The sequence below is a fragment of the Galeopterus variegatus genome, unplaced genomic scaffold, assembly GCF_000696425.1.
Source record: "Galeopterus variegatus unplaced genomic scaffold, G_variegatus-3.0.2 Scaffold57, whole genome shotgun sequence".
In the NCBI taxonomy this organism is placed as follows: domain Eukaryota; kingdom Metazoa; phylum Chordata; class Mammalia; order Dermoptera; family Cynocephalidae; genus Galeopterus; species Galeopterus variegatus.
Genome location: NW_007726168.1, coordinates 453365 through 462918, shown reverse-complemented (window position 1 = coordinate 462918; position 9554 = coordinate 453365). Strand labels below are relative to the sequence as shown.

The following is a 9554-nucleotide window of genomic DNA, read 5'->3' as shown; positions in this document are numbered from 1 at the left end:
GGGGGGGGGGGGGGGGGGGGGGGGGGGGGGTTACACAGCTGTTGTGGGTAGGAGCAGATAATTTCCACCCAGCATCTTCCGGCTGGCAGGAAGAATTCTTACCAAGTCTCAGATTAGCCAGCAGAATAAAACAGGAGCCAAAGACGGGAACCGGGAGGGGGACAGGCAGAGAGGACAGTCCAAAGAAATTCCAAACAAATATGTCTTCCTTTCTTTAAGTTTGGGAGAAAGCTGCTCCCTGAGAGAAGAAAGACCAGGTACAAAAATCATCAAAATCATAGATCATGAAAGGACTCTATCCCTTGAAAACTAGGATGGGATTTTAAGACATCAATTCTAACTCTACCACCAAACAACAAACACAGAACCCCTCTCAGCATCCCCTGAGGGGCCTGAGCATGGAAGCCTCCAGTGACAGGGACCCAGAGTGGGATAGCAATACTTGTGAGAAATGGCTTCCTAATTCTGAGTCAAATCCCTTTCCCTATAAGTTTCATTCATCAGTGCTAACAACTGCATCCTTTCTGTTTCTGCTTCCCAAATACTGGGAAGGAAGTCCTCAGCCTTCTCTACCAAATTAAAAATTCTCAGTGTCTAAAATGAACTTGGCTTCCAGAGTCTTCCAGGAATCAGATCAGAAAAGCAGAACAGACAAGTACTTGTAAATCCTAGAGAAACCGGATTCTCAGGAGATTGGGATTCTAGTTTGAGAACGGATATTACTGTAAGAATGAGATCTCCAAGGATCTGAGAGCTATCGATGGACTGCATGGCCCCGAAGGAGAAAGAGCTAGCAATGCACAGGCCCACTAGCACTGTAAGCAACTGCACCGCTTGCAAGTTGCAGGAAAGCAAGTAACAAATATGCATCCCAAAGAACAAAACCTTGTTTCCAGTATTTTTCACTGACCAACTGGTTTTGCTTCCTCCACTACCCCACAAGAGCTAACTGGGGCATAAAAGCAGAAACTGCATAGATACCCACCCTCCCCCACTTCCATCAACAGAAGTGGCATCTGAGTAATTCTGATCTGCTGTAAGAAGTAGAGAGAGCAGGGGCTGCATCAGAAAAGCGGGTGGCATTGTTTACAGTCAATTCTCAAGTGTCTGACAGTCAGCAGACTGGCTCAAAGAAGCCCTTGCAATGACAGGCACGGAGGGCAAGAGGGAACACAAGATTCCCTTTGACACCCGTGTCAAACGCTCATCCACTCCAGTGCATTTGTATCCCATTGGTCTCCAAATGCAGTCCCCTGTCTAAATGGGGCGCTCCTCCAAAAAAACTGGCACACTACATTATGCACAATCTTGGACCTAAGGATCATACCAGAAATAGATTCAATACTTCTTAACTATTCCCAATAAAGGACAGCGTGGGAAAGCAACTCGTTTTCTCCTTCGTTCCTGTTGGCCAAAACTCGCCTCTTAAAATCTGCATTTGTTAGATAAAGAGAGGCCAATCTGATCCCTTCACGAGCCTTTCACTGGTACGCCCTGGTACTGAATGAGTGAACACAGTGCTCCTGTATTCTGCGCCAGGTACATTTACTTTTTTGGTAAACTTTCTGAGTCTTTAGATCTGTTATAGGAAAACAAAGGGCCACGACCTATACTGGAATTAAAACCAGTCAAATGAACAGAAACACATTAACATTCTTTAAATTATAGGAGCATCTTGCCTTAAGTAAATTAACAGGAAAAAAGAGAACAAAGGTGAACGCGTGTATCACCTGAAATATATAATGAGAAATAGAATTCTAAGGCTGTCACCTACAAACAAGTAAAGATCAACACCACAGCAGGCTGAACAAAACCTAGACTAAAACGACTGTGGGCAGATGGTACTTCTCTCAAAATAATGAGAAGACAATAATCTCTCCTCTTTTTCTAATCTGTTGACCTTAATACCAATTCTGTTCTTAATCACCTGGTGGTATCACCACAGCTATACATTCTTTATCTCAATTAAGAGACTACCCTCAAAAAATAAAACATTTTTTTCATTATTTTACTCATTGTGACATCATTTTAAATTAATTGTTTCAAATCATTACAAAAAAAATTAACAGTAGCCTAAAGGAGAATTCTTATCAGAAACAAAAACCTAATATTTTTTTTTTAAATCTCATCGTAGACATTGTAGAAACAGTAACATTCTTTTTCATGCTTAAAGTTGGCATTAGTCATATAGATCTGGGAAACAGGAATGTATTCTTGGGAGTTAACTGTAGAAATCTCAACCAACTTACTGGTGGAGAGCATCTTCTTCTCCATGTGGTAAACTCCTACTGATCCTGCAAGACCCAGCTCATTTACACCTTCATGAGACCTCCATTAATGCCTTACCCCACCCGAGGACATTTGCTCCCTTCTTCTGTGTCCCCCTAATTCTCTATTAATTCCTTCCACAAACATTTGCAAGAGTCTATGTGCCAAGCACAGTGCCCTTAACTCTGTAGTACACAGAGGAGTAATACACACTTCCTGACCCTCAGGGACTGTTTGAACTGGCAGGTATGCAAATGAGATTATGACACACTGGGATCAGCGCTCTAATGGAGGTAATGCTGCGCAGAGAAAAACAGTCATATCTTCCCTAAAGTATCCTGTGAAGTTGTGATTCATCGGAAACTCTCAGTCTACTCCAACAGGCTATTGACCTCTGAAGAAAGGAACTGTGCTTTAGTTAGTTCTAGCTCCCTGCTGCCCAGTAAAGGCAAAACACACCACGGAAACTCAATAAATGTTTATTAATGAATTAGAAAAACGAGACAACTAGGAAAAAACAAAGCTGTGCTTTATCATCGCATATTATACTTCCAAACAAAAGGTATTTGTTAACTGTGTAACGTTAACAAAACAGTTTGATGCAATGGGCCTATGTTAAAACTGGAAGACCCATGTAGCAGACCTACTTCTGTATATTCCCTTGGTGGCAAGATATTCCAGCCCAGGCTGTCATAAAGATGCTTATAGGTGACCTACACTGAAACTTGGATTCCACTTGAGGAATAAACATGGCGAGACAGAGCCCAAGCCCCCTGTGGCTGCTTACAAGTTTCCCTAGCTGACCTTCAGGACACCTCTTCCTTGTACCCCAAGTGCAGCTGCTCTGTCTCCAGAAGAGCAATTCTAGACCTTATAAAAAACAAGAACAATAATGGGGATTTTCCTAAACTTCTATCTGGAGTCATTTGTAAAAAGCAAAGTGAACTCTATCTAGAAATATTGATTTTTGGGGGGCCGGCCCGGTGGCGCACTGCTACAGTGCACCGCTTGGGAGCGTGGCGGCGCTCCCGCCGAGGGTTCAGATCCCACATACAGACCGGTTCCCGCTCACTGGCTGAGCAAGGTGCGGACGCAACACTGAGGGTTGTGATCCCGTTGCCGGTCCCGGTCCGGTACAGGCGCGACACTGAGGGTTGCGATCCATTGCCGGACACGAAAAAAGACAAAAAAAAGGGGAAAAAAATATTGATTTTTTTTTAATAACAAAAGAATGAGTACGTAATCAGTTCAAAATGTTTCAAATGAGAAACTTTGGGTTACATAGTTTCTTTACAAATGTGTACTTTTAAGTAACAGATCAAGTTTAAAATAAAAAATGTATCGAGTTATTTCAGTAATTTTATTTCATTTAATTGTTTCCTCATTTTCTCCACTGAAAGTTTTTGATTTTTTGGTTTTTTTGTTTTTGGTTTGTTTTAAACTTTAAAGCAGTCTATCACCCTACACTAACTGAATGATACAAATTAAGGGAATCAGAAATTAAAGAACAAAGCCACTCAGAAAATGTGCTGTCAAAATTCAGTTGTAAATTACTAATTTAAAAAGCTAATCTCAGTCAATCCTATCAATTAATCACTTTATTGCAGTAATCAATACTCCCAGACAGCAAGAGAACACCCTGAAGACACACGAAACTCTGGACTGGCACTGCTGGTCTTTGCTTCACTGGCCTGGAGACTCCTTCCCAAGGTGTGTTAGCAGGTTACTAGGGACAGCATCCACTGGGATGCAGAGCATGGGGCGGAAAGTGACACCAACATAATCAATCATTTATTATTTGATCTCTTCTTGTATTAAGTTATACCTGTGTCAGACTCTGCTGTGATACATGTGCATCACATTACACAAAACTGCCCTTGATCTGACATACGGTCTTTCTGAAATGTGAATACAGTCACTTAATTGTGAGCCTTACAGAGGCCTAGAAGTCTGGGAGGCGACTGTTATACATTAGGGGGAACAACAGTGAAGAAACTAAATAGACGAGCTCCAACAAGGATTAGAAAGTACAAGAGAATTATCTTACAAAGGTACGTTTCAATCTTTTCATCCTAAATGCCTTGAGTAAAGAATATGGGAAAACCAAAGGCACATGTAAGTGGGAGCCTGTATGTGCTTTAAAATAAGACTAACCAGCTTGCTTCCCTATGCTAACTTGAGATACCTTGTCTAATACTAAGTACTTAACTCTAAGAAATCAAATAGACTGTTTAATGTAACAATTACTTAGTCCTTTAAAGCTACTTTCCCATAGCCACTTCAAAAATGTAATAGCTGGTTTTTAACAAAGATGGAAAGATTCTAACAGGAGGAAAACAAGCTCCAGCTGACATTGCCTCTAATTTCCTTTATACTGTCAAGAACTCCAAGTTTTAAAACATTATGGCTAAGATTTAGAGAAAGTCAGAGGTGCTCCTCTTGTTTATCAGGTTACAGGTCTACAGTAGCTTATCCATAATTCTGCAACCCAAAAGGGTCTGAGAACAAAACTTTTATTCATAAATGTCTGGCAAACTCTTTTGATGATAACCACACTTGAACTGACATGAGGCTACTCCTAATCACTATTTACCTTACTGAGTGTGAGTATCTCGGGCTTTGCTGAAAAATATTAGTGTGTGATTACAGGGTGCTGCCCGATCTCACAGGTGGTGGTCTGTAACACCAATCATTTTACCTTCCTAAAATCCAAAACTTCTGAATCCTGCAAACCTGAATGGCCCCAACGGTTTGGGCAAGGCTTTGTAGACTTGCACTCCATGGACATTTACACAGAAACAGAGCTTTGGCTCCAGTGAATATTACCTTATAGTAGAGACTTTTACTTAAGTTCAAAACCTCATTTAAATAGCACCCAAACTCTGAATAATTTATGTCAAAGGAAGCAAATATATAAAAAGCTAGAGAAGTATAATAAAATGAGAAGACCTGAAACCTTGAGGGCTGCACCTTTTACCTATAACATATACTGGCCTTACCAAAATCTTCAGAGCACTGACGTTTCAGACATTTTAGCCAAAGGGAATGATTTTATCCAGGTTAAAGAAGTAGCTTTTATTGTGATTACCTAGAACTTCAGAATCAAGTGAGGGCCTAGAATTCTGACCATGTGCACTATAACCTAGTTTATTAAAATTCAGTTTGTCTCTACATAACCCACAATGCTAGTAGTGTTATGTCTTAGACCAAAGCAATTCCACCCTGGAAGGACTGGCCACAAGGGACAACGTGACCATTATTTTAATTATTACTATTATTATTACCATACACTCTCCTAGAGGGAAAATTTCCAACATACTTATATACCTTTACTATTCCAAATCTTCTATCAATCCGACTGACCAGAGTAAATACCCAAACTCCAAATGCTTTTTAACTTGCATCAACAGGTACCACAATGAAACATTCAGTCTAAATCACGTCTGTGCATTTCTCTCTCTGTGATGGGAACTCGTCTAAAACCCAGGCAACTAATTACTATTTTCTAGAAAGTCCATAAGAACAAAGACGCAAGCCTGCTATTAGAGGGAGACCTTCAGATTTGAACTTCCTCTGAACGCAAACGATGCTGGTAGCGACTTCATGCAAACCAACTGTTTCAACAGAATCACTCATATCGTTTTCTAATATTCTAAGAGCATGTGGGAAGGGACGGGATGGATAATGGCTGGAGTCAGACAGTGCCCTTCTAAAGTAAGTGCTCCAAGGCAGATTAAAAAAAGATGTGTATGGTATGATAACCTAACTTTACGAGGGGACTTCAAAAAGTTCACAGAAAAACTCATTATCTTTTAATTCTATTTTTCTATGATCCTTTTGAAGTACCCTCATATTTTATATCCTCACTGCTGCACATTCAACTGTTTGGTTTCAACCATTCCCTGTCACCTACTGAAGATCATTAGAAGCATATTAGAACATGACCATTTTGTCTTTGGTTTACCTTAAAAATGCTTCAGCAAGGGCAATGGTTACTTTGCACTGGTTGCTTTTCATATGTACCCTAGGCAGTCAGCTAACCTGTAACATCCACTTGGGAAGAATGCTCTCCCCAGGGGTGGTCAGACAGCAGCTGAAACAGCTAATCAAAGCCCCCACTCCAGGGCTTCAACCACCTTTATCTCTATCGCAGCAGAGTTTGGTAATTAGGATGAGGAACAGGATTAACGATTTTTCCTTGGTGAAATGCATGACCACGTGTCTGTGGCTACAGTACTTCTGGGCACACAGCCCCTCTCTCCCAGGAGCAGGGTGTAACAATCTGGCCCCTCCCACCACCCCAGCCTTTTCTTTCAGACCCCATTTAGAGATGGGGTCTGTGTTTCATGTTCTAGAGGCTGCTGACCCCCAAATGCTACCAAAAGATTAACTGATTACTGCAGGAGAATATTGTCATATCTGCCTCAGGAACCTTCCCTGCAATGCAAGGTCCCTGTCTGAAGGCAATAAGAGAACAGAGAACTGGGATTTCAGAACAGGCTGCAGAGCTGTGTTTTTCCTGCCTGTTCGCCAGCATGTATTACCAGGAAACAGAATCCTGTCCCAGAGTTGCTTTCCCTAGCAAGACACCACCGGGCAGGGAAGCTGTGGAGAGAGAGGGGCCACGCCCCTGCCCTCGGCACCGTGTAGTGAACTGTCTCCCACCAGGAGCTCAACAGGTGAGAGTGGCCCAGTCAGCTGAGGCCCCACCACAGAACTCACCCACAGGCCATCAACAAGGAGACCAGACTGCGGGGGAGAGAGGGTAACAAGCCAAGATGAGGGCTGGCTTCTCCTGGCCAGGCAGCTGCACCTGTGCGGCAGCTCTCAGGGCCAAGTCCGGGCTCCCAAGAGCAGCCCGACAGGTATCGCGGCCAGCAGGCACGCAGCAGCGAGCGCCCGGCCTGCAGCTGGAGAAGGCCCAGCCAGCGCCTGCGGGAGAAAGGCACCGCTTGGCAGGGTGATCCCTCCCCAGTCAAGCTCGCCACGGCTGAGGTGACAAACCCCGGAAAGCACCACCACACACAGCAAGGAGCAGGTGCAGTCAGGACCTTGCAGACTGCTGAAGCATTGGGGAGGAAACGGGCCGTCCGAGAGGTCATCTGTGGCTACAGTACTTCTGGGCACACAGCCCCTCTCTCCCAGGAGCAGGGTGTAACAATCTGGCCCCTCCCACCACCCCAGCCTTTTCTTTCAGACCCCATTTAGAGATGGGGTCTGTGTTTCATGTTCTAGAGGCTGCTGACCCCCAAATGCTACCAAAAGATTAACTGATTACTGCAGGAGAATATTGTCATATCTGCCTCAGGAACCTTCCCTGCAATGCAAGGTCCCTGTCTGAAGGCAATAAGAGAACAGAGAACTGGGATTTCAGAACAGGCTGCAGAGCTGTGTTTTTCCTGCCTGTTCGCCAGCATGTATTACCAGGAAACAGAATCCTGTCCCAGAGTTGCTTTCCCTAGCAAGACACCACCGGGCAGGGAAGCTGTGGAGAGAGAGGGGCCACGCCCCTGCCCTCGGCACCGTGTAGTGAACTGTCTCCCACCAGGAGCTCAACAGGTGAGAGTGGCCCAGTCAGCTGAGGCCCCACCACAGAACTCACCCACAGGCCATCAACAAGGAGACCAGACTGCGGGGGAGAGAGGGTAACAAGCCAAGATGAGGGCTGGCTTCTCCTGGCCAGGCAGCTGCACCTGTGCGGCAGCTCTCAGGGCCAAGTCCGGGCTCCCAAGAGCAGCCCGACAGGTATCGCGGCCAGCAGGCACGCAGCAGCGAGCGCCCGGCCTGCAGCTGGAGAAGGCCCAGCCAGCGCCTGCGGGAGAAAGGCACCGCTTGGCAGGGTGATCCCTCCCCAGTCAAGCTCGCCACGGCTGAGGTGACAAACCCCGGAAAGCACCACCACACACAGCAAGGAGCAGGTGCAGTCAGGACCTTGCAGACTGCTGAAGCATTGGGGAGGAAACGGGCCGTCCGAGAGGTCACCTCCGGCGTGGCCACTTGCGGGCTTGTGACTTGGCTCCCGAGCGGCCACCAAGCCCTGGCGTGCTCTGCTGAGCAGGCCGCTGCGGGGCCGGGCCAGTCCCCACCACGGCCCTCCCCGCCCCGGGGCCCACCGGCCGCGCTGCCCACCTCTGCGCGGGGACCCGTCGATGCTCTCGGCGCTGGACGAGTGCGTGTCGGCCGGAGCCCGCCGCAGGCTGCTGAAGTAGCCACGCGGCCGCGAGGGGCCGCTCCGCGGGGAGGGCGCTCCGTCCCTGCGCGCGAAGATGCCGCTGAAGAAGCGCAGCAGCCGGTGTTCGGAGGCCGCGGCCCGCGCGCGCTCCAACCGCTGCAGGTCGCTGTTGTCCAGCGTGCGGTTCTTGCTCTTGCTGCGCTCCCAGCGCTCCAGGTCCGAGAGCGCGTCGTTCTTGCTGAGCACCGGGGTGGATAGCCGCCGCGCGGACCGGAGCGCCGCGTGCACCCTGAACTTAACACACACGCTCCGGGGCTCGGCCTGCAAAAAACAAACAAGGGGCAGCTCTCCTAAACACGCAGCATTGAAGAAGATGCCACTCAAGTAAATGACTCGTTTTTATAACAAGGTGTCTTTGGTACCTCTTACCCACCCCACCCCCAACTTCACATAGGAACTAGGGTGCTTCCAGGAAAAAACAAAGAAGGCACAAGACCACAGATCCCCCCAGATGAGGTGCAGGTGCTGTTCACACCACAGCCCTCCCAGTGAAGAACCATCCGCTTGTCTGCTAAAAATAATTTTTTTAGGGTATCTTCCCAAGGTGTGGGGAAAGGTTCCTTACAGATAAGCACTTGCTATCCATGACAATAGGCAAGAAAGTACTGCAGTTAAGAACAGGAAGAAAGACTTGCCTGTCCAAGCCAGGCTTGTCCACTAACCAGCCACCTCAGTTTTTCCACCTGTAAAATGGGGATGAAGATACGGCACCTCAAATGTGAGCATTCTTATGAGGACTAAATTGGTTAAAATACTATGTGCCCGGCATTCTGTACTAAATATTCATTAATATTTACAGTTGAATTTTTCTTCCATCCAATTCCACCACTTGCTAACTCTTGGCTCTGATGGGCTTAGCTCCTGGATATTATCTGATGCAGCACAATATTTATATGAGAGTTATCAGTTTATCAGTTCTTCATGCTGCACTGAACATTGCTGTATTATTTCAGAGTTTGCTTGTTTAAGAGTTTCAGAAGGAAAAAATAATAAATACACTCTCCACTAATCAAACCCTTCTCTAGACCTGGAAATGCTGGAGATTGCTGGAGGC

At 46.0% G+C, this 9554-nt stretch overlaps 1 protein-coding gene across 2 annotated transcripts in view; it reads right to left on the bottom strand.

Annotated features, from left to right (window-relative positions):
* Positions 1 to 8435, bottom strand: part of AGAP1 (ArfGAP with GTPase domain, ankyrin repeat and PH domain 1) — a 430252-nt gene extending 421817 nt beyond the window's left edge. For both annotated transcript variants that reach the window (XM_008574620.1, XM_008574628.1), the window contains exon 1: positions 8398 to 8435. The gene's annotated coding sequence lies outside the window, so the exon portion shown is untranslated. The remainder of the gene's footprint in view (positions 1 to 8397) is intronic.
* Positions 8436 to 9554: the final 1119 nt, after the last annotated feature.